The sequence below is a fragment of the Oryctolagus cuniculus genome, chromosome 7 (assembly GCF_964237555.1).
Source record: "Oryctolagus cuniculus chromosome 7, mOryCun1.1, whole genome shotgun sequence".
NCBI classification, from domain to species: Eukaryota; Metazoa; Chordata; class Mammalia; order Lagomorpha; family Leporidae; genus Oryctolagus; species Oryctolagus cuniculus.
Genome location: NC_091438.1, coordinates 156,937,893 through 156,961,745, shown reverse-complemented (window position 1 = coordinate 156,961,745; position 23,853 = coordinate 156,937,893). Strand labels below are relative to the sequence as shown.

Genomic DNA, 23,853 nt, shown 5'->3' with positions numbered 1-23,853 from the left:
CCATGAGAGCTGCTCAGTGACCTCCAGGTTCCGCCGGCAGACAGACAGCCCGGTGGATGGCCCTGCCACACCCGAAACACGGCCAGCATTCTTCAGGGGTCTTGGAAATGCTCCCAGGAGCCCAGCACCCTCCAGGCCTTCCTGGGACCTTGGCCTTCCTCTGAGCGGATCCTGGGCAGACGGCCAGCCCAGGGGCGTGCTCAGGGCAGTGCCGGGCAGAGACGGAGGTTTTGTCCGCTGTTCTTTAGAAGGGCTGCTTGTGCTGCCTTGGAGAGAGGCTCCCTCTTGCTCCCGGAACAAACGGCCCAATGAGAGGCTTGGCCCGCGGCTTCCCTGCCCGCTCCCCCTGAGAACCAGTGGTTCAGAGGTGCGAGGGCTCCCTGCCCATAGTGGCCCTGGGCAGGGGAGGAGGTGAGCGAGGGGGTGGATGAGGCAGAGGGGGGGGGAAGGAGATAGAGGGAAAGGATAAGAAGCAAAGACAGGAGATGGGAGACAGGGGAGGAAGAAGTCAGCAGGGAGAGGGAGGAGGAGGAGGAGGGAAAGGGAACACGAGGGAGGAGGAGGGGGAGGAGGGAGGAGGAGGCGGCCCCACCGCAGGTCCAGCGTCCTGCAGCCCGTCAGCTGGGGGATCCCCCGGCTCCCTCCCAGGGCGGCTGTTCTAGAACTTCAAAGCGGGCTTATTTGGGCGGCAGTGTGTTTGGGAGCTTGGAAAGCAGGAGGTTGCGTGGTGATTGGGGTTGGAATACGTTGACAGCATCAGATATCGCCACCCCTGGCGCGTGCAAGACTGTGCACCGTCAGTAAGGCCGATCAGCAGGGAATGAGTTTGCCTCGGTGGAGCGAAGCCCCCCTTCCAGCGCCCCCCAGTTCCTCCCACGGAGGAGGCGACTGGGAAGAAAGTGGCCGGCGGGGAGAGCAGGACCCAGGGGCTCCGCAGCCAGGGAGGGGGCGCTGCCGCCCTTTGGAGGCACCCGTGCCGCGGCGTCTCCTCCGCTGGTCTTCTGGGACCGGCTTCTGGGGCTGCCGGCCGGTGCCCAGGCTCTGCCCCTGCCCCGTGTTGACCTGCATGACCTTTGGCTTGGGCAGAAGCAAGTTCTCTGTAGCTGGGAGCCACACGGTGGCGAGCGCTGTGGAGGAGGGGTCGGAAAGAGGGGCCTGCCCTGCTGGGGGCTCAGGTGTGGCGGAGGCATGAAGAGGGCGGGAGCTGGGAACAGCTGGGGCTGCTTCCTGCTGTGCCGGCCTGGAGAAGGTGGCCCAGGGCTGGGCTGAGCCTTGAGGGAGGCCTAAGGGTGGGGGAGACGTGAGGGAGGGAGTTCTCACTGGGAAGAGCGGCAAAGGCAAGGCTGGGGGAGCGAAAATGCACACTGTACCCCAGGCTCCGTGAGCCCCGCGTGTGTCCAGGCATCCAGCCCTGGGCCACCTGTGCACTCCACAAATGAACGCCCCACGCCCACGCCCACCACCTCTCCATGCACCTCCAGCCCTCCTCCCAGCCTGACCCAGCCTCGAGCCATCAATCGATGCTTTACCCCACCCACCACCCACCACTCAGTCCACTCCGCTAACACAAACCAACTCCTCCCCAACCCCCAACCCACTTCCCAGGTGAAGGCAGCAGCTGGGGCACTGGTGGCCTGGGTTCCAGTCCCAGTTCTGTCGTTGTCAACTGTGTGGCCTTGAGCAACCTCCTCGACATCTCTGTGCTTTGAAATGAGGGAGTTTCTGGTCTTTGAAAACGAGGGAGACAACTGCATGGGAGTTGTAGTGAGGAGTGATGTGACAAGCGCTCCATACTCAGTGGCCTTGTCACTTAGGCTGATACGATCCAGTTCAGGACCGGTGGGCCCAGGGGAGCCCGGGCTGAACTGGAGGGAGGTTCATCTGTGGCGGGATAGGAGAGGGGTCAGAGGCAGACTCCAGAGCAGGGAGCCCCTAGGTCAGGCACGTGGGGCCCACCCACTGCCCCGCCCCTCCACCCTGCAGCTGGGTCCCCAGAGTTTGTTGGCCAGGAACTCACTCTGTCCTCGGCACCTCTCTCAGCGTGTCTGCGTCCATGTCTGACGGGGGCGCCCAGAAAGCCGGCCCCAGTGCAGAGAGCCTTCTGCCCTCCGGACTCTCCCACCCTGTTCCCCAAGGCACGGTGTCCACAGCCCAAGTGCAGCCAGAAGCCGCCCCAGGAAGCGCCTTTGCTCATCAGGATGCAGGTGATGTTAATTCACCAGACCCCTTATGTCCCCAGGGATTCTCCCCAGGGTCTAAGGGAAGTCCCCTCCCCAGCTTCTTGGCATGTCCTCGGCCCTGTGGCTGCTCCGGGGTGGGAGGGGGGCATGGATGCGAAGAGGAGTTTCCCGGGGCAGGGGAGCGCAGCCGTGGCTGCCCCGCCGCCTGGGCGGGCCACGCTGAGTGGTGGGTTATTGGCCCCGGGCCGCCGGGCTGCGGAGCTATTACAAGGCACAGTGCAATTTCATGCCCTGTTTCCTCCTTCCTTGGTCTGCAGTTTCTGCTCTATTTGTCCAAAATGAACAGAGATGGAGTGAAATGAATTACTCTCGCTCCCTCCCCCCTTTGGCTCTCTCTGCCTCCCGGACACTCCTCGGCCAGCCTCGGCCTCCCTGCCCTCCCCTCTGCCCTGGGGCTGTGCTGCCCGCACCCTCTCTCCTCCATCTGCTAAAAGCCCAACTCCAGCCCACACTTACCCACTCAGTCCAACCGCCACTCAGCAAACGTTCACCGAGCCATGTGATGGGGAATGTGCCTGTGCCATTTGCCTGGCCTCCCCCCGGCTCTCCTCTCTCCCATCCGGTCTGGGCAAGCAGTGGCCCGGGCTGCTGTCAGCCAGCGAGGGTGCTGATGTCCCCAGGAGCCCTGCTTGCTCCCCGGGATGGGGGCTGTGCTCTCTCGAGCTATCACAGCCCCAGCCCCATCTCTGCTCAGGTAGCTCTGGCTGGATGCTGGCCCTAGGGCCCCCACAGAATGTCAAGGTCACTGCCAGCCAAAACCTGTCCTCTCAGTGCTAACCCCCAGCGGGGAACTAACTCGGACCCCTCTGTAGATGGTGCGCCATGCTGGATCCCCAGGGAGGCCCGGAGCAAAGTGGGGAGACAGTGAAGTGGACGTGCTTGTGCAGGGGTGCAAGTCTGGGAGGTCATGGCTCTGTCCAGGGTCACTAGCAACTGCCCCCACTCCCGGCTCTCATTCTGGGCTGGAAATGGGGAGGCCTTGGGGGGATGCTGGCAGTGAAGTCAGGAACAGAATACCCCACGGAAATACGCGGTAAGACCCAAGACCCCCGATGTCACCCCCTCGCTCCTGGTGGCATGCTCCTGGGGACAGGTGTGCTTCTAGTGTCAGCCACGGTCCCTGCCCGGGAGGCCAGGGTGTGGGCAGGATGGAGGTGGGCAAGGCCTGGCCCTTGCCCAGGCCCACCCCTTCTCCCAGATCAGCAGCCGGGTCCCTTCCGGGACTCCTGGGTTCCAACCTCCTTCACTCCCGACTTTCAAAATTCCAAGCCAGGAGCTGTAAGAGCAAATGTCGGCAGGGCTCAGACAAACAAGCAAATGCGAGGAATGGGCTGGGAGGGTCAGCAGGGAGGGGTAAAGATTGTGGCAAGCTGGAGAGTTCCCGTCTCCAGGGGACAGCCACCACTCAGGGCAGCGAGCCAGCCCCCGCCTCCCCAGGCTTAGGCGCTCCGATCAATCCGGGTTTTCCTGCAGCTTTATTCTTTGTGTTTGAACACGCTGCAGGCTAACACTTTAAAACAGCTCTGCAGGCCAGACTGGGCCCCGGCTGTCAGTAGAGGCCCCGAGGTCTAAGTGCTCCGGAACATTCCAGAACACCAAATTCTCCCCTCGCACCCTGCCATCCAGGATGGATGGGCCCGTTTGTGAGGCTGAAACTTTCGAAGCCACTGCTCTGCCAGTGAGCGGTAATTACACCCTGACATTAATATTTAAACCACAAACAGAGTTAGCACGCTAATGCCACCCCCGAAGGCTCTGGACTCATTTAAGTTTTATTCTTGTGAGACCTAATTATTGTCAGCAATGAATCCTGTAAGACTGCAGGATTAGGGCCAGAGGAGAGGAGCTGGGCAGGCCCCTGGGGCTGGTGGCTCCTGGGGCTGAGCTGTGGGGTGGCCCTCGGGCCTCGGTCGACACCCACTGGTCACATGAGCCATCCAGGGGCGAAAGGCCCAACTGTGTCCCCCAGTCATCCTGTAATCAGGGCTGTTGCTCCCAGGACTTCCCCCGTGAGGACTAGGGCACCGGGGCCTCACTCGAGGTTCATAGCAGTCTCCAGTCTTGGACCCTTCTTCCAGCTGGGAGACCACCCCCCACCGCCTATCCCCCAGCCCACCTGGGGCAGACCTCAAGGGCGAGACTGGCGTTGGTGCTTCCTGCGCGTGTCCCGAGGCAGGCCAGGTGTGTGGCTGTGCGGAGGAGGCTGAAGCTGACTTCCAAGCCTCTGGATTCCAGAAGCTTCCATGCTTCCCAGCTTCTGCTGGATTGGCGGGTGGCGTTGGGCTGACGTTTCTGCCAGTGCCACCTTGGCAGCTGACAGCCACGTGGCTGCATTGAGCAAGGAGATATGGGCACGAGCCATGTGGGGAACTTCCAGCCCCGTCTGCCCCCGGAGTCAGGTGGGGAAGTGGGGGACCAGGTAACCCCGTGAACGCAGGACAAGCTTCTGTCCCGAAAGCTGGCCTGCTTGTCCTGGCGGTGGAGCTGCGGGGCAGACCCGGCTCCGAGCTCCTGGAGTGCGCGGTCTCAGCCAGTCTGTCCCACTTGCTCCGCTGTTTCCTCTTGCATAAAGCAGGGTCCTGTCTGGGCTGCGGGAGGAACTACAAACACTGAGGCTGGCACCCACGGGATTTGATGAGCAAGGGCTGCTGATCTCACTTCACTGCCGGCCGCTCCTCCCGAGGGCCCACACGCTGCTGGGAATGGCTGGGGGCCCCCGTACAGCACACAGCACCCCGTCCCCGGTCCCCAGCTGCCTCCCCCCACGCTGCCCCCTCCCTAGGCCTTTCCTCCAGGCCTGCAGTGCCTCCCTGACTCCCAGCTTGCTCTGCACAACCATGGGTGGTGAATTTTCTCAGAAAAGAAGGGCCCAGCATGAACACCCCTGGATGGGTCACTGGCTAGGGGCAGGAATGGGCCACAATGTAATCAGGGCCTCCATGCAGACGAGCGGTCCCGTGCTCCAGGCCTGCGGTGGGGGAGGGGGCTGAGCGACCCCTGAGGGCTGGCTGGCAAGGCAACTGAGCTTCTCCCTGGCTGGGTCTTCAGGCTTGGGGACAAGACACAGCTTCCAGGGGGACCCAGGACCATGGATTGGGGTGGGAGTGGGGCGTCCCCCTGCCCGCTCCCAGCAAAGTGGAGGGGGGAGGCTGAGAGAGCTGGGAGAAGCGGAGACGGACTGGGGTCCGCAGCCCCTGCCCTCACCGCTCTGGGTGTCCCCCCGCCGGCCCTCGCTGCAGCATCTGTCATGGGCAGAGAGCAGGCTTGACCAGAGGTATACTTCAGGATTAAAAATGTACACCCCTCAGGCAGCTGGTTTGACCTGGCGCTTACGGCACCTGCGTCCTACGTCAGAGGCTGCCTGTGTTTGATCCCCGGCTCCAGCTGGGACTCCAGCTTCCTGCAGGTGCAGACGCTGGGAGCCAATGGGTGACAGCCCAAGTGACTGGGGTCCTGCCACCTACGTGGGAGACCTGGATTGAGTTCCTGGCTCCTGCTTTAGCCCCAGCCAGGGGCCACTGCAGGCACTTGAGGAGTGAGACAGCAGAAAACTCTTTACCTGTCTCTCTCCCTCTGCCTCTCAAATAAAACTGCATTAAGGAAAAAAAAAATGCAGGAAACCCTTTGACCCCTTTGACCCAGCAATTCCACTCAAAGAAATCCACCCACGAGAGTCACCGGGGGCACTGAGTTGTGTGCCCGAAGTGCAGCATTGCTCGCAGCAGCAAAGGACAAGACACGGATGTCGTAAACCGCGCTGGGGGATGAATGATGGCTCAGCCTCCCGGAATTAAAATGAGGATGGAGGAGGAGGGAGATGGCCGTGAGCGCGCAGGCGGGGCGTAAGCGCCAGGGAAGGTTGCAGAGGACTAGGGAAGGGCGGGGGCGGTGGGGAGAGAGGCCGAGGCCCAGGAAGACAGATGCTGTCTGATCTTGCTCATGGGAGGGGCCCAGGTCAGTCATTCAGAGACAGAAGGCGGGACATCAGAGGCCAGGGGCTGGAGGGAGGAATGGGGGTTGGTGTTTAATGGGGACCCAGTTTCAGCGGAGAAAATGACAAGTTCTGCAGGTGGATGTGGTCATGGCTGCACCCAGCGTGAGCGCCACTGAGCTGGACACAGGATGGTGACAGTAGGGGCCGGTGTTGTGGCGCGGCGGGTTAAGCTGCCACCTGCAATGTTGGCATCTTGTATCGGAGCACTGGTTCCAGGCCCGGTCTCCATGTCCAGCTCCCTGCTAACGCGCCTGGGAAGGCAGCAGAGGATGACCCAAGTGCCTGGGCCCCTGCACCCACGTGGAGACCAGGATAGAGTTCCTGGCCCAGCCCTAGACGGTGTGGCCATTTGGAGAGTGAGCCACGGGGTGGAAGATCTCTTTCTGACTGTCTCTCTCTTTCTCTCTGTCACTCTGCCTTCCTTATAAATACATAAATCTTTAAAAATTGTTAAAATGGCAAATTTTGTTCTGTGTCTTTTCCCCTGAGAGGAAGAGGAAGAGGAAGAGGAGGAAGCAAGGAAGGAGGAGGGGAGGCAAGGGCAGGGTGGGGGAGGGGCTTCTCACATAGCATAAAACAAGTCCAAGGTCACACCCTAGACACCTCTCCTGTGCCCCTGTTGGCCTCACCCTGTGTGTTCCTCACAGGGCTGGGGTGTGGGAGGTGCCGATGGGCCAGTGTTCAAGGGATGCTTTTTTTTTTTTTTTTTGACAGGCAGAGTTAGACAGTGAGAGAGAGAGAGAGAGAGAGAAAGGTCTTCCTTCCGTTGGTTCACCCCCCAAATGGCCGCTACGGCCAGCGCACTGTGCCGATCCGAAGTCAGGAGCCAGGTGCTTCCTCCTGGTCTCCCATACAGGTGCAGGGCCCAAGAACCTGGGCCATCCTCCACTGCCTTCCTGGGCCACAGCAGAGAGCTGGACTGGAAGAGGAGCAACCGGGACAGAATCCGGCGCCCTGACCGAGACTAGAACCCAGGGTACCGGCGCCACAGGCAGAGGATTAGTCTAGTGAGCCACGGCGCCGGCCCCAAGGGATGCCTTTGCCACATAGCTGATGTTCCCAGCTCTCCTGGTGTTTGCTGTGTGAACTGGGGGGAGTCCAGGGAGTCTCTGGTCCTCCCTCCCAGCACTTCAGTGACTCTCGACGCAAAGAGAAGGCTATGTCCAGTCCCACCCTCGCCAGCCCCCAGGGCTCGGCTGAGCAAGTGTGGGCAGCATGGCTGGGCGACTACCCCTGCATCTCAGGCGATGAGGCAGGGTGACAGTGGCCCTCGGGCGACGGCCCAGCTGTCTGCCGCAGCCACTGACCTGACCCCTCCCCCAGACCCTCCAGCTCCTGCCGCGCCCACCTGTCTGCTGCCCCCTACAGCAGCAGGGGGTGGGCTGGAAATGCCTTCTTCTGTTTCACAAAGTGGCGATCTTCATTTTTGGCCTCCAGGCGGCTCCTTGGGGCTGGTCAAGGCCACGGCTGGCATGAGGGGCGCCTTCGGGCCAAGCAGAGCCTGGTGCAGGGGTCTGCACTCCCTCCTTCCCACAGGTGGGGTCCTTGGGAGAGAAGCCGTCTGTCCAGGTGGCCAGCTGTACAGCCACGATGCTGGGAGATCGGGCCTTTCCCCACCTGCTTCCTCATCTGTGAAGCGGGGAATCTGCCCACGTCTCACTGGGGAGGACGAAAGCTGAGCGCTATGGAGAGAGCGAGCGGGGATACCCCGGTGACCGCAAAGGGCCACTAGAGCCAGCGGCGAGGTTGGGGGTAATGGGAGGGGAGCGGCCCCCATCTCAGCTCTGCACCTGGGGAGGGATGCAGCAACACGGGCTGTCCCCAGAGAGCCAGGTGCTCAGGCTGAGCCCCGGGCTGCACAACCCCATCACCCCCTAGTTGCCTTTCCTGAGCTGGTTTGCGAGGAACTGGAGTAGAAGCAGGGTGGTGGGCTGCACTTGTGTGCGGGGAGGCAGGTGCAGGGCTCAGCGCCAGTCTCCTGGGCAAGCCCCTCCCCCTCTCCGCCATCCTGGGCCCCTGCCCCCTCTAACCTGGACACATCCCCAGACAGAGCGCTCAGGAGGGTCCCAACCTGCCTTTCCTCACGTCACCTCCCACTGCCCCACCCCCAGCCCCCCGCCCTGTGCCCCTTTTCTCACCTGGCTCAGGGCCCGTCTGCCTCGCTGTGTGGTGTGAACGGAGGGGACCAGGTGTGCTCCACAGGACGCCCAGTGGGGTGGCGTGAGCCTCGGGCCGGGGCCAGCTGGGCAGTGGGCAGGACGGTGACAGCCGTAGGAGCGACAACCTAACCCGCAGCAGCCCGGGCTGCAGAACTCACATTTATTTAATCAATTCTGGCCCCCGGGCTGGGGAAGGCAAACGGCAGGATATTAAATCTGTCGCTCTCACCAATCTGTCATAGCGAAGTCCGCACACACCGGTTCTCCTCCTCCCCCCACCCCCGTCCCCCGCCCCACGCCTTTATTAACCGTCTGTTGCATGGGGCCCCGGCTCCACCAGTCCCGGCCCCGGCCCCGGCCCTGGCCCGGAGCAGGCAGCGGACAGTGGAGTGCAGGTGGGAAGGAGGGCTGTGGCGCGAGGGAGCACTAACAGCTTGCGGGGCACAGTTAGAACTGAGAGTTGGAGGCTGGGCAGTGATTTGGAATGCGCACTGCTCAGCTTGCAGGCACAGACACGGCGTCTGGGCGCGAGGAGTCGCCTTGGTGACCCAGCAGCCGGGGCGGGGCCGGAATGGGCTCCAAGGGTCTGACACTCGGGCCAGGGTTCCTTCTGTTCACTCAATCCACATATTTTGATTTTACTTTTGAATTTTTATTTGAAAGGGAGAAAGAGAAAGAGAAAGAGAGAGAGAGGCTCCTATCCACAGGGTTACTCCCCAAATGCCTATAAGAGCCAAGACTGTCACCACTCCCGGGGCAGGTGTCCAGGGTCGAGGGTAAACACTGCTGGGGACACGCGCATCCCACATCAGAGTGCTGGCTCTGGTCCTGGGTCCACTCCCGATGCCAGCCTCCTGGTAACGGTCACAGAGGACCTGGATGGAATTCTCAGCTCCTGGCTTCAGGGATAAGGATGCGTTTGGCACCGCCCCAGCTCCGCACCATCTCCCCAGATAGGCAACTGTAACCCCTGTGCAACCTTGACCCCATCCCCTACCCTGTCAGGTCCTATAGCCACAGGCTCTGAAGGACACTGTGGGGCCACTATTCTGCTGACCACGGGCATGGCCCCAGGGTGGTGCAGAGCAGGTGACCACACCTGCAAATACTCCGTGAAGTCAGTGCTAGCTGACCCATTGCTCAGATCAGAAAACTGAGCCTTAGGGAGGCCCAGATTACAAAACCTCACAGCTGGGTGGGGATGGAGCTGGCATCCAGACACAGGGCCAGCTGAGTCCAGAGAGCTCCCCTGGGAGCCCACCAGGGACCCCCAGTGTGCAGTCTGCACTTCCTGACTGCACCCAGGCTAGGAGGACAGGTTCCTGCGGAAGACCCACCCTCTCCTTGACCCTCTGGGAGGGGGGACAGTGCTGTGCTTTTGTCATGGGGCACTCCAGCAGCCCCCCCCGCACCCCCACCAGACCCTGGGAGGCACGTTCTGCTCTCAGCAACTGGGCACCTGTCCTGCCCACCCCACCCCCCAGCCCCGACCCGCTCGCCCCCAGTCAATGGATTCGCTCATCAAATCAAAGACTTCCTCCGGCACCGTTTCTTTTTTCTTTTCTTTCTTTTCTTTCTTTTTTTTTTTTTTACAGGCAGAGTGGACAGGGAGAGAGAGAGACAGAGACAGAGAGAGACAGAGAGAAAGGTCCTCCTTTGCCGTTGGTTCACCCTCCAATGGCCGCCGTGGGCGGTGGGCTGCAGCTGGCGCACCACACTGATCCAAAGGCAGGAGCCAGGTGCTTCTCCTGGTCTCCCATGGGGTGCAGGGCCCAAGCACTTGGGCCATCCTCCACTGCACTCCCGGGCCATAGCAGAGAGCTGGCCTGGAAGAGGGGCCACCGGGACAGAATCCGGCGCCCCGACCGGGACTAGAACCCGGGGTGTCGGCGCCCCAGGCGGAGGATTAGCCTAGTGAGCCCCGGTGCCGGCCCCGGCGCCAGTTTCTGTTCAGCTTAGACAAATACTTAGCAGCAAGACCTGACTTTACTTTCCTTAAAGATCAGGGGACGAGTGACGGAGAGCCCGCCCAGTGAGTGAGGACGCAGGGCTCTGCGGTGGGGAGGGGGCAGGATACAGCAACCCCTTCCTTAGAGGGACCACCTTTCCCCACGACCGCTGAGGTTCCCCACCCCCCACACCAGTGACCACGGTCAGCTCTCCCCTCTGCCGAGGCTGGAAGAAGGGCAGATCGCAGAGGGCAGGTCCCAGCGACTCGCAGTGTTCAGCGGAGCTGGCACCAGGGCAGGACCTGTCTGTGGGCGGTGCTGGGCAGAGCAGTTAGCACAGTGTAGGAGAGGGCTGGGCTGTCCGCTGTCGTCGGTTCGCTCTCCCACATGCCTGTTCACTGATCTACCGCCTTCATTGACTCACAGAGAGATTTCAGTCCCGTCCGGGGCCTGAGAGTCCAGGGCTGCTTCGTGGGAGTTTGTGTCCCCGAGGTTGGCCAGGAAAAGCAGGCTTGTGGGGAGGGGAAAGGTCGGAACTGTCCCCATAAAAGAGGGCGGACCAAGATGAGTCGCCGAGGAGGAGGCAAACAGGCTGCCCGGCTGATGGCCATGTGTCTAGGGCGTGCAGGAAGTGGGCAGTCGACCCTGTGGCTGGAGGACAAGTGGCTGTGTCCTAGGAGGCAAGGACTCTGGGTCCCCTTCTCAGGTCCCAAGCCCCGCGCCCCTGCCCCAGGGCTGTCCCTCCCTCCTGTGCTCCCTGGTTGAGAAGACGGAGCCACCCGCACCATCCCCAGTGCCTGCGTGGAGCCGGCCCCTGCGGAGTGTTTTATGGAGGTTTCTCCCCCTGATTCTCACAGCAGCTGCGGGAAGCCGGCCATGGGGGACCCACGCTTCGTAGCAATGGCCATCTACCGACAGACAAAGTCGCTGCTCCAGCACACACCCAGCAAGGTAAAGCTGAACGCTGGCAAACAGGACAAGAGCCCAGGACACCTTCTCCTCCCTGAGCTGCTTGCCACCACGGGAAGAAGGTGATTTAGGATCTAAAAGGCTCTCAGGAAACATCACTGCTTCTTCTACAACACATGAGAGCCAGTGGTCCCGTGCCCCTCCTCCCGGCACAGCCTATCTGCACCTCCAAATGGCTGCAACAGCTGGAGCTGGGCCCAGAGGATGCCAGGAGCCAGGAGCCTCTTTCTGGTCTCCCATGTGGGTGCAGGGGCCCAAAGACTTGGGCCATCCTCCCCTGCTTTCCCAGGCGCATTAGAAGGGAGCTGGATTGGAAGTAGAGCAGCCAGGACATGAACCAGCGCCCCTGTGGGATGCTACTGGCTCAGGCAGTGGCTTAACCTGCTACGCCACAGCGCCAGCCTTCAAATTTGTTTTTTAATAAGAGGGGTGGGGCAGACATTTGGCACTGTAGTGAAGACACAGCCTGGGATGCCTGCTTCCCATCTTGGGGTGCCCAGATTCAAGTCCTGGCTGAATCCAGGTTCTTCCCAACACGCTCCGGAACGCACCAAGCAATGGCTCAAGTCCTAGGGTCCCTGGCGCCCTAAGGAGACCCCGGTTGAGTTCCAGGCTCCCAGTCCTGGCTGCTGGGCACTTTTAGGGAGTGAACCACAGATGGGAGCTCTTGCTATCTCTGTCTGTTTGCCTTATTAAATAAATAAAAGTAAAAAAAAAAAAAGACTTTACTGGGAAAATAAAAAAGTAATAAATGTAAAAAAATTTAAGTAACAAGAGCATTTTGTCTTTTTCAAAGATTTATTTATTTATTTTAAAGTCAAAGCCAGAGAGCGAGTGAGCAAGTGAGAGAGAGAGAAAGAGAGGTAGAGAAAGAGAAAGGTCTTCCATCTGCTGGTTCACTCCCTAGATGGCTGCAACAGCCGGGGCTGGGCCAAGCTGAAGCCAGGAGCCAGGAGCTTCCTCCAGGTCTCCCACGTGGGTGCAGGGGCCCAAGCACTTGGGCCATCCTCCACTGCTCCCCCCAGGCCATTAGCAGGGAGCTGGATGGGAAGTGGAGCAGCTGGGATTTGAACCGGTGCCCCCACGGGATGCCAGCACTGTAGGCGGCAGTTTTACCCGCTAGGCTACAGCGGCCCAAGAACATTTTCTTAAAAAAAAAAAAAAAAAAAAAAAAAAAAAAAAAAAAAAAACGTGCCCCTGAGTCACTCAGGTGCTGCCCACTGCCTCTGACGTCTCTTCGTCCCTCCAACACCTCCTCCCTGGCTTCTTGGGCCAGATGAGTCTCGGCTGGGGGTGCCTGTGCCAGCCGAGCTCCTGGCCCCGGGCCGCAGCGGGCGCCACCTCATTACCAGGCAGAATGTAACGCAATTTCACCCCTGGACAGCGCTGAAAGACAGGCCTGGACAGCGTAATGGATGGGCCGGAAGCCGCGCGCGGTGCCTCCGCCCCCTCCCGGGCCTGGCAAATCTCCGAGGCGCCCAAGAAGCTGGCACACAGCACCCATCACAGCTGAGGCGCGCAGATAAACCGCCCCACGGCAGGCGGCAGGAAATGAATGGGTCTCTCCGCTGCCTGCCCCTCCCCGCCCCTCCCCTGCCTGGGCTTTGTCCTCCCCTCCCCTCTGTTTCCTGCTTGCGCTAAACATGATTCACGCCAGTCCAGCTGGGCCCTGTCACCTGCCCAAGGCCAGCTGTATATCTCATCAGTGAGCAGGGGCTGGGGCGCTGGCCCCGCGTGGGCCCCGCGAGCAGGGTCCTACAGGAAGCAGGAGAAGGCAGAGATGATGGGGGAGGGTGCTTCCCAGAGCTGCGGGGACTCCGGAGAGGTGCCTACGGCCAGACTTCTATGGATTAACCCGGCCCTGAGAGCTGGGGGTGGGGGTGGGGCAGTGTAGCTGTTAGGGCTTCAACATCACTTTCTCCGGAGCAGGGCGGGGGGACAACTCAACTCGCGACAGCTCCCAGGATGGCCTGGCCCCTACCTCCCTCGCGCTGTGCACCCTCCTGGCTGCCTGTCACACCCTGGCCGTCTTGCTGTCCAACTCCTAAATGTGCCAGGATTCTCCTTCTCTTTGGGCCTCTTTTAAGAACTTTTTACTTATTTGAAAGGCAGAGGGGGCCGGTGCCACGGCTCAGTAGGCTAATCCTCCCCCTTGCGGCGCCGGCACACCGGGTTCTAGTCCCGGTCGGGGTGCCAGATTCTGTCCCAGTGGCCCCTCTTCCAGGCCAGCTCTCTGCTGTGGCCAGGGAGTGCAGTGGAGGATGGCCCAGGTGCTTGGGCCCTGCACCCCATGGGAGACCAGGAGAAGTACCTGGCTCCTGCCATCGGATCAGCGTGGTGCGCCGGCTGCAGCGCGCCTGCCATGGCGGCCATTGGAGGGTGAACCAACGGCAAAAGGAAGACCTTTCTCTCTGTCTCTCTCTCTCTCTCTGTCCACTCTGCCTGTAAAAAAAAAAAAAAAAAAAAAAAAAAAAAAAAAAAAAAAAAAAAGAAAAGAAAAAAAAAGAAACGCAGAGGGACAGAGAGAGACAGAGAGAGATCTTCCGTCTGTTTGTTCACTCCCCAACTCCGCAGCCGGGGCCGGGCCAGGTGGAGGCCCGGAGACCAGAACTCCACCCCGGTCTCCCACATTTGTGGCCGGGGCCAAAGCACTTGAGCCATCACCTGCTGCCTCCCAGGGCGCACATTAGCAAGAAGCTGGACCGGAAGTAGAGGGAGGACTCGAACCCGGGCACTCTGACGTGGGATGCAGGAGTCCTAAGCGGAGTCTTAACCACTGCACCCAATGCCTTCCCCCTCCGGATCTCTGTGTTCTGCTCCCGTGTCCCCGTGTCCACCTGCCCTCCACGATGGTCCAGGTGGTGGATGACGCCTTGTCCACAAGAGGCGGCTTAGCCACATCCTCTCCCCGAGCCTGCCTGACCCTCTCCCATGGCCTGACGTCCCTGCTCATGTGCACCGTGGTCTTCACCACTGCTCACCCAACCCCTGGCCCTGGGCTCACTGGCCCGGGTCTCCCTTCTACATCCCAGCACACAGGTGCTCAGTAGATGCAGAATAGCGACAACCGGCATTTACTGAGCACTTACTGCACCAGGCACTGCCCTAAGCCCTTTGTTTCAATTAACTTATTTCTTCCCACAACAGCCTTACCAGGTGGGTGCTATTGTTAACCCATTTTACAGCTCAACAAACTGAGTTCAGTATAGCTAAGCTACTTGTCCAGGGTCTGATGGGTGATAAACTGTAGAGGCTGAGATCTGGCTGCGTGAATGGCACCTCAAAGGGCAGCAGAGAGCTTTGTGAGTGCCTGGTGGTTCGTGTCTGGCGGTTCATGCTCCGATGTCCAAGGAGTGGCCCAGAGCGTCGGTGCTGGGGGAAGCCAGGGCCCTGAGCTCTGCCCCTAGACTGAGGGCGCAGTAGTTTGCACAGCTCGTCCCCAGGGCCATCACCTCTTGCGGGCAGGTTCCCCTGCCCCCCTCCCCGCCCAGTTCTGGCAGAGCCCTGCCTGCCCACAGAGGCCAGCACCTGGTCTTTCCAAGCATGGCTCCTACGACAGGTTCTGCCACCTAGCAGCCGGATGATCTCACAGGGTCACTTCCTGTCTGCGTCTCTCTGTCCCTTCGGAGCAGCATTTGGGAGGCAGCTGGAGAGTGCACCAGTCACAGGCAGGAGGTGGCGCGGGTCAGCCCCGCTGGCGTTTCCATCCCAGCACCACGGCGGGCGCGTGTCAGCGGTATGACCTTGGCCCGGTTACTGCAGCCCTCGGGGCTCCTTCCTCTTCCCGCGTGCAGAGTGGGGAGACAATGAGCAAAGCCGAGCCAGGCAAGTTGGGAGCAGATCCCAAATCCGGCAGCCGGTGGCCGGTGGCCGAGGCACCTCCCTCGCCGGCTCCAACGGTGCTGCCCGGGACGCCCTCCTCCACGGGGTGAGGGACAAAGCTTCCGTCTCCTTTGCATCTGACTCACTTACTTACCTCTGAACTTTTATTTTTTTTAAACAAAATGAAGGAAAACTCAGATAAACAGCCATTTAGAATCATGACTCCATAATCCAGGAATTCTCCTTGCCATGCAATCTGTTCAGCAATTATTCTGGGAAGTGGGAGGGAGGGCATTGTGGGAAAATGCAGCACGCGAGTTCCCGGGGAGGGGGGAGGTGAGAGCCCAGCTCCCCACAGGGGTCAGCGTGGGTCCCAGTCCGGGGACAGATCGTCCCAGGTGAGCCCCAGGAAGAGGTCTTGCACCCCGAGGGGAGTGGGAGAGGACGCTGAAGGCAGAGACGAGGCTTCAGCTCCTGTTAGTAAAACAGCAGGGGGCATCCCCTGGGTACGGCCACACCCGGGGGGCCCAGAACGGCGCTGGGTCGTCCACTCGATGGCCTGGAAAGTAGCCAGGCCACGGGCCAAGCTCAGGTTCTGTCACCTGCTGGTTCTCAGCGCCTCAGGTGCTCAGCGGCCTCAACGTGAGCAGCTCCCAGGAGCGCCAGTGGCTGGAGGGGAGCCCAGAGCGAACGCACAGCAGCGCTCAGAGCCGTTTTGGCCGCAGGAAGGGCTGGACACACAGGGGCCCGGGTGTTGCAGATCCCCACAGAGGAAGTGGGGAGCAGTGGAGACAGCCTTCCTGGTGGCAGAAGAGCTGGGCGTTGGCTGGGGGGGCACTGGCTTCCTGTTGGGGAGGGAGGCAAAGGCAGGGAAGCCCAAAGGGGCCTCCAACAAGTTCACGGAAAATGAAGTTACAAGAAAATTGTGCATGGATTTCAACAATTTCCCACCAAAACAAACTTATCTCTTGATTCGAATTTCCCTTGGACTTGAACAAAATTGTTTTTATTTGAGAGACAGACAGATCTCCCAACGCTTGTCCACCCTCCGACTGCCTGCCATGGCTGGGGCTGGGCCAGGCCAAAGTTGAGAGCTGAGAACTCTCAGTTCGAGTCTCCCACGTGGGTGGCAGGCACCCAAGTACTTGAGCCGTCGCCACTGCCTCCCGGGATGTGTGTTGGCAGGAAGCTGAGATTTGGAGGCAGAGCCAAGACCGGAGCCCAGGCGCTCTGAGGCGGGACGTGGAGTCCTAATGGGGATCTTAATGGCTGTGCCTGCCGCCCGCCCCTCTCCTTGAACTTGTAGAAGCAGCCCCGTGTTTCCTGAGGCCGCCTGGAAGGACTGCTCTGAGGTTGAAATCTTGGTGCACGATCGGAATTCAACCCAGAGGAGTTCCCCTCTCCCAGCCAGTGCCTGGTGGGTGTGCAACACGTACCCCCTTTCATGGCACTCTGCACGTAGTAGGTGTTCACACACATTCCTCTTACAGGGCAGGATACGTAGCTGTGCTCAGCAGATGCCAGCGTCCCTGCCTTCCCATTCCCATTCCTATTGGATTCAGGAGCTGGAGCCGGGCATCGAACCCGGGCCCTCTGGTATGGGACACGGGCGTCTTTACCGCAAGACTGAACGTCCACTCCAGTTTCACACATCTTCTCCTTGATTCCCTGCTGTCACTCTCATGCTGAACGCACAGTAGGTGTTCAGGAAGTGTGGACTGGATGCACTCGGCCTCCCTCCCTCTCTGCTGGGCAGAGCACAGGGGATCAGAGAGAGAGGGCAGCCTCTCCCTGTCCATGGAGTTGCCCTGAAGTGTGGGCACAATTACAGGCCTGGTACCTACTTGCCCTGCCCTCTGGGGTCAAGCATCCGACTGCAGTTCCCAGCTCACCAACCTGCTCTTGGCTCCGGCTGCTGATGGGGAGTGCCACTGCCTCCCCTCCCCCACCTGTCCCTCCTGCATTCATGGGACACAGTCAGGCAGGACAGGCTGCGCAAGGCATCCTGGAAGCCCCCCTCCCTCTTAAAGATTAATTTATTTATTAGAAAGCTAGAGTTACACAGAGAGAGAAGGAGATACAGAGAGAAAAAGAGAGGTCTTCCAACCTCGGGTTCACTCGCTAGATGGCCGCAACGGCCGGAGCTGCGCTGATCTGAAGCCAGGAGCCAGGAACTTCTTCCGGGTCTCCCACGTGGGTGCAGGGGCCCAAGGACTGGGGCCATCCTCCATTGCTTTCCCAGGCCATAAGCTGAGAGCTGGATCGGAAGTGAAGCAGCCGGGACTGCAGACCGGGGTTTTAACCCCCTACGCCACAGCGCCAGCCCCAAGGAAGTGCATTTCTAACACTGCTGCTGGGCCTGGGACATCTACTTCACACCAACCTGCCAGTTGGGCAGCACCTCGATTTCCTTCTCTAAAGAGTGGGGGTAGCGATAGGCTGTCGAGCCACCGCTGGGCAGTAAGGGCCGGCAACGCAGGTGGGGGACGTGGTGTGCAGTGTTAAAAGCCGAGGTCTTCAACCTTGGCCCATGAACATCACCTGTGTGACGTCCAGGCGATGGTGCGGGCCAGCTAAACCGGAAGCTCTGCAGGTGCCCAGCCGTTAGTGTTTCCTGTGCCTCCCCGGCTGATTCTAGGGTGCAGCCAGGCTTAAACACCGAGGCAGATCTCATTTAAAATGCGGGTTCACGGGTGGGCATTGGACGTAGCAGTTAAGACGCCTGTGTGTCATCAGAGTGCCTGGTTCAGTTCTCTGTTCCAACTCCTGATGGGCACTCTCTGTCCACCTCGAAAACCAACCTTTTTTTTTTTTTAATGTGGATTTCCAATCAGCAGGTCTGGGTTGGGGTCAGGAGTCTGCATTTTCTTCTTTCTTTCTATTTTTTTTAAAAGATTTCTTTATTTTTTACTTGAGAGTCAGAGTTACACATAGAGAGGAGAGGCAAAGAGAGAGAGAGAGAGAGAGAGAGAGAGAGAGAGAGAGGTCTTCCATCTGCTGGTTCACTCCCCAATTGGCCGCAACAGCCGGAATTGAGCCAAGAACCAGGAGCTTCTTCCAGGTCTCCCACATGGGTGCAAGGGCCCAGGGACCTGGGCCATCCTCTACTGCTATCCCAGGCCATAGCAGAGAGCTGGATCGGAAGTGGAGCTGCTGGGACTCGAACCAGTGCCCATATGGGATGCTGGCACTTCAAGCCAAGGTGTTAACCCGCTGTGCCACAGTGCCGACCCGGGAGTCTGCATTTTCAATGACTGCTCAGGTGTTGCCCACCTGCTGGACCATGGACCGGAAGCAGGAAAACAGTTGCTGGTGTCATCTCTGGGGCCATGCACATTTTAAGATGCCTTAAGTAGGCAGCTAAGGGTTCATCCTGGTATGTGCAGGTCCCGCCTGCCCGTTCCCAGCGTCACTCACGTGCCAGCCTGTCCACAGGGCTTCCCCACTCTCGGAGCCGTCACTGGAGGACGTGGGGCCCACTCCAGAGCTCATCCCCCAAGCTCAGCCCCTGCAGGCCCCGAGCAGCCACGCCCGCCAGCCACCCCTGCTCGTTCCCTGTCTCCATTCCGATCTTCACCGCGAAGCCCCGGATGTGATAGATCTTTTATGTTGCCAAACCCAACCTCAGGGCTGGAAATGGACATCTCCCTTTCTCCCCTGCGTCCTCTGCTTTCCACTGCCATTGTGCCCAGGCTTCCTCCTTGTCAGTTGCCCGCAGGGTATGTCAGCCAATTCATGCATCGATTGAGCACCTACTGTATGCCAGGGAGAGGACACTTTGCTCCCCAACCCTCAGCAAGCCTGCTACTCAGCTCCACTGAGCGGTGGTGTTTTGGGGACCTATTTTATTTGCTTTAGTGTTCTCAGAGCCCAGCACAATGCCGGGATGTCGTGAGTGCTCAGCCAGTGCTTGTTGAATGAATACTGCTGAGTGCATGGAGTCATGACCTCTCCAAGCCTGGATTTCTCTGCCTGTAGAATGTACCTCATAGGCCTATTTCACAAGAGTGGGGTGAGGTTGATTATTAATGGGGATGCCTCCAGTTTACAGTCCATAAACTGAGGCCAAAATATACAACTAGGAAGCCACTGGGAAAGTGGACCTAAACGCCTCGTCTATGGCTCCCAGGAGCGTTCTCACGCCTTCCGAGGAAGTGAGCGGCAAAGGCGAAAGCTACGCGGGATCCCCGCGTGCTGCAGGGAATGCGGCAGCTGCGACCCCAGCCCTGGCGGAGAGAAGGAGCCGGGGAGCCAAGCCAGTGGCTGGCACAACTGTCGATCATCTGCACAGGTGGGGAGCCGGGGGAGGCGTGCGCCTGCATTCCCCAGCCTAAAATATCTGCTCACAAAGGTCAGCCAGGAGGAGCAGGCGGCGGTGCCATGCCGGTGCCAGGCGCTGGGTTCAGCGAGGCCGGCCCCGGGCAGCCCTTTGGAGGGGTGTCCTCAGTGTCTCCCTCTCCTCTGAGCACCCACGCTTCGCCCTTCCCAGCCCCTCATTTGCAGCAGTCCCTCCTGGCCGCCCTGTCCCACCTGCAGCGTCCCCTGTGAGAGGCACCTCAAGAAACACAAGCGGGAAGCAGGCCAAGGAGGTGCCAGGGCTGAGCCCAAGGAGCTGATTAGAAGGCTCTTTGCGCCTGCTCACTCCCCAGGGCCTGGCCCCACGGGAGCTCCTGCTGCAGGACAAATGTGCCAGCACCCACAGGTGCACGTGGAGGCATGGTGGGTCTGTTGCCTCTCCTCACTAACAGCTTCTGGCCTCTCTCCTTGTTCCCGAGTTAGGCTTACTCTCCAAGGACTGCAACTCTCTGCGAATCGACAAAATTTATGATACAACCCTTGGCTGTAGCTGTTCAAAATTCTCTGATTATAGGATTCTGAGCTTATTTAATCAGGATTCTTTCTGTTGCAAGCAACAGAACACCTGGTCTACCTGGCTTCACAGTCGTAGAAAAGTTTAAAAGCAGAACAAAGACATCTGGCATGGCTTGATCCGGGAGCTCAGGTCATCTCTCCCTCTCTCCCTCTCTCCCTCTCTCCATCTCTCCCTCTCTCCCTCTCTCCCTCTCTCTCTCTGCAGTCTCTCAGGTCCTGGTGCCTTTATTCTCAGAGTTGATGTTACGGCACGATGGCAACCTATAACACAAAGCCCACATCTTCTCAGGCTCGAGCCCTGCAGGGGAAGTCGTCCCTTCCCCAGCAGCTGGACAGAAAGTTCAGCGCTGAATTCACATCGACCCCGATTTGCTGTGAGTACAGTGAACCAGTCACTGTGGCCGGGGGAGTGGGAGGGGACTCTGTTCCAGTCCCAGCTGCTCTACTTCTGATCCAGCTCCCTGCTCCTGGCCTGAGAACGCGACTCATGGCCTTGAGGGATCCCTGGGGCTCACCTCTCCAAGCCGGGGCGGGGAAGATGGGTGGTGCCAGAGGTGGGGGTGAAGGGAAGCTCCCCCGCTCTAAATGAACCAGATGCCCCGGCTCTTCCTTCACCCAAGGCTTGGAGCCCGAGTGCTCTCTTTGCCCTTTCTCTGTTGTGCCATCAGCAAGGCTAAGTTTCAGACGGGCAAGGCAGAGCACAGGTCAAAGCTGTGCAAGTCGCAGCTCCGGGGAACAAGGGAGGCCGTGTCCAGCAGCTCTCAGTCTGCACTTGCACGTGCGAAGGTGGAGGCCTTATGCAGCAACGTTCAAATGATCGCTCTCACTCAGTTCTTCACCCTCAGAGCCAGTGTTGTGGCAGGTTAAGCCTCTGCCTGCAACATCGGCATCCGATGTGGGCACCAGTTCGAGACCCAGCTGCTCTACTTCCAATCCAGCTCCCTGTTGATGCGCCTGGAGAAGCAGTGGAGGAGGGCTTAGGCGCCTGGGCCCCTGCACCCATGTGGGAGACCTGGATGGAGTTTCTGGCTCCTGGTTTTGGCCTGCCCAGTCCCAGCTGTTGCAGCCACCCAGAGAGTAAACCAGTGCATGGAAAATCTGTGTGTGTGTGTGTTTTCCTCCTCTTCTTTCTGCTACTCTGCCTTTCAAATAAATAAAAAATAAATGTTTAAAAAAGTCTTCACTCTCCTGGGCACACCCCCTTGCCAAGGCCACTCGGTGGGCAGAGTCTGCTCCCATTTAGCTTGGCCAGGCCACCTGCTTTGGCCCAGGAGGTGGGAGAGATGCCCGGTGGGTCTGCCTGGTCATGCTTGCCCTCTGGCTTTCTTGCCACAATCAGAAAAGGAAGTTAATAACTAGGGCGGCCTTGGCCCTTGACGTGACACATGGAGCAGCCAGGAGCCGACCCACAGCCTGAAGCAGAGTCGCTGTGAGCGCAGGGCAGCGAGGCCTTGCAGCGGTTCCGCGCATGCGTATGGGGCCACGGCCGTCTGCTAAGGATGGGAGTCTGTGGTGGGCATTAGCGCAGCCCTGTAGCTGGGCTTTGGCGAGCCCAGGTTCTGCCGGCCCCCGCGGAGGGCCATGTGATGGCGGGGAAGCTGTTCCTTCAGGCAGCTTCGCGCGCCAGGTCTGGACAATGAGAACACTCAGGCTGACCCGGTTGCCAGGGCTGTGAGCAGGTGATGCGGAGACCGCGGGCTCCACCGCTTCTGCTCCCTCCCCGCAGCCCCGCCTCCCCGGAGTCTTCGTGCACCCTCACACTTAGGCAATGGACTTTATATAGAACGCAAGTGAGGCTGGGAGAGTTGCAGAAATAGAGGTGTGAAGTTGTCTCAGGAGCAAGCAGGAGAGAGCGTGGAAGGCTCTGGTGGGGACAGAGTGGGGGTGGGTGTGGGGTGGCTTCTTCAGGGAGGGGATGAGCTGGCCCAAGGGAGGAAGACAGAGAAGAGGAAGAAGAGGCTGGGGGCCGAGGGAGTGACATGGGTAAAGGCAGGGCTGTGGGTTTGGGCGATGCAGACCCCACTCCTTTGCCAGGAGCCCTGCAGGAACTGTGGGGAGTGGGCTGTGGGGTGATGGGGTCACATAAGGGTCATGGAGGAGGAAAAGGCCTTTGGGGCCACTTCTGTGTCCTGTGGGCCATGGGGAGGCGTCCTGGGGTGCTCGGCACAGCAGTCTCCCCCGGGGCCTCCTGGGCACCCCAGAAGCTCTCCTGGCTTCCCCCAGCCCCTACCTGCAGATGTGGGGGAGGGCAAGGCCTGGGCTCAGGGCCTCTGTTAGCGGCCTCGCCCCGCGAGCCTTGCAGAGTGAGCAGGTGAGAGGACCCCAGGACCCTGCCGGAGTTAGGCAGGAGCGTGTCTGAATCGAAGATTCAGTGGGAAAGGGCGAACTTCTGGCTAAGGCAGGTGTTGGGGGGTGGGCAGTTGTGAGCTCGTCTGGGTCACAACGTCAGAGGGAGTGGGCTGAGCCACAAAGGGGCCCACGGATCTCGCCCATCCTCCTCTCGCTTTGTAGACTGCAGTGGGAAACCCTTATTCCAGGGATCAGTCAGCCCTGGGTTCAGTTGTCTGCCACTGACTCGCTGTGTGACCTTGGACTAATGACTTAACCTCTGCCTGTGGCCTCTGTGGTAAAGCAGGAAGCACACTGTCCACTTCATGAGACTGCCTGCAGTGGAGATTAAATAACAGCTCCGGATCCTTCCTGAGCAGGGATCTTGCCACTCTCCCGCCGCCTGGCCTCCGCCCCAGGGGCAGCAATACCAGGTGCCCCCTTTGCAGATGAAGAAAGGACAGAGGAGTCGCCCAAGGTCACAGCAGTGCATGACGATGCTGGGATTTGAACCCAGGTCGTCTGGTTCCAGGGCTTGTGCGCTACAAAGATGCTGTGAGTAACATGCACACCACAGCACACAGAAATGTTGGCTGTTGGGGCCAGCACTGTGGCATAGCAGCTGAAGCTGCCGTCTGCAGTACCAGCATCCCATATGGGTACCTGTTCGAGTCCCTGCTGCTTCTCTTCTGATCCAGCTCCCTGTTATGGCCTGGGAAAGCAGTGGAAGATGGCCCAAGTCCTTGGGCCCCTGCACCCACGTGGGAGACCCAGAAGAAGCTCCTGGCTCCTGGCTTCAAATTGGCCCAGCTCCCAGCTGTTGCAACGAATTGAGGAGTGAACCAGCGGATGGAAGATCTCTCACTCTGTGCCTCTGCCTCTTTGTAACTCTGACTTTCAAGCAAAATAAATGAATCTTAAAAAAAAAAAAAAAAGTCAGCTGTTACCTGCTGTTTAAATCCTTTCAAGAAATAATCAGGAGAACAACAGCTGGGAAATGAGTCCCAGGGAGACGTCTGTGGGCTGGAGGGCATGTGCTTCCCTGAATTCTCTGGGCTCAAGTGCAGTGGGGCATGGCCGCAGCGTTCCCCGGGGACCGTGGCTAGCCAGGCGCCACCTCGTCTGATCCTCACAATGACTCCTGTAGGCAGGTGTCATCTCTGGTTCACAGGTGAGAAGACGGAGACTGAGACCATCAAGGCAACTTGCCCCATGCCATTCCCCCAGGAAGTGACCTGTTTATCCATCAGCTGGAGTCTGGCTGACTCCAAACTCCGTGCTCTAACCACCTGCTCTGTATGATCCTAAGTTATTCGTGGATCGAAAATGAGCAAAATCTCCAGGGGTCAGCAGAAGTCTTTTGTGTTTGGGTCCTGTGTGTAATGAATGGTGCGGTTCCATTTTCCTGACTTAGCAAACTGACAAGCATTGGGAAGGGTGGAGCTAGGGGTACAGCGAATGCAGTAATCTGAGCGGAAAGAGAAAATCAGCTGAGAGTTTTAAAGGGGAAAACAGGCCTC

General features: G+C 59.5%; 1 long non-coding RNA gene across 3 annotated transcripts; it reads left to right on the top strand.

The window, feature by feature from the left end:
- Nucleotides 1-261: 261 nt before the first annotated feature.
- On the top strand, nt 262-21,113 carry LOC138850440 (uncharacterized). Of its 3 annotated transcripts, none has more exons than XR_011390195.1 (5): nt 262-411; nt 2,041-2,204; nt 11,203-11,293; nt 20,211-20,379; nt 20,851-21,113. It is a non-coding gene; the product is annotated as an uncharacterized lncRNA (long non-coding RNA). The 3 variants fall into 3 exon arrangements; XR_011390194.1 differs by having other exon boundaries at nt 20,837-21,113; XR_011390196.1 differs by having other exon boundaries at nt 11,200-11,293; nt 20,837-21,113.
- Nucleotides 21,114-23,853: the final 2,740 nt, after the last annotated feature.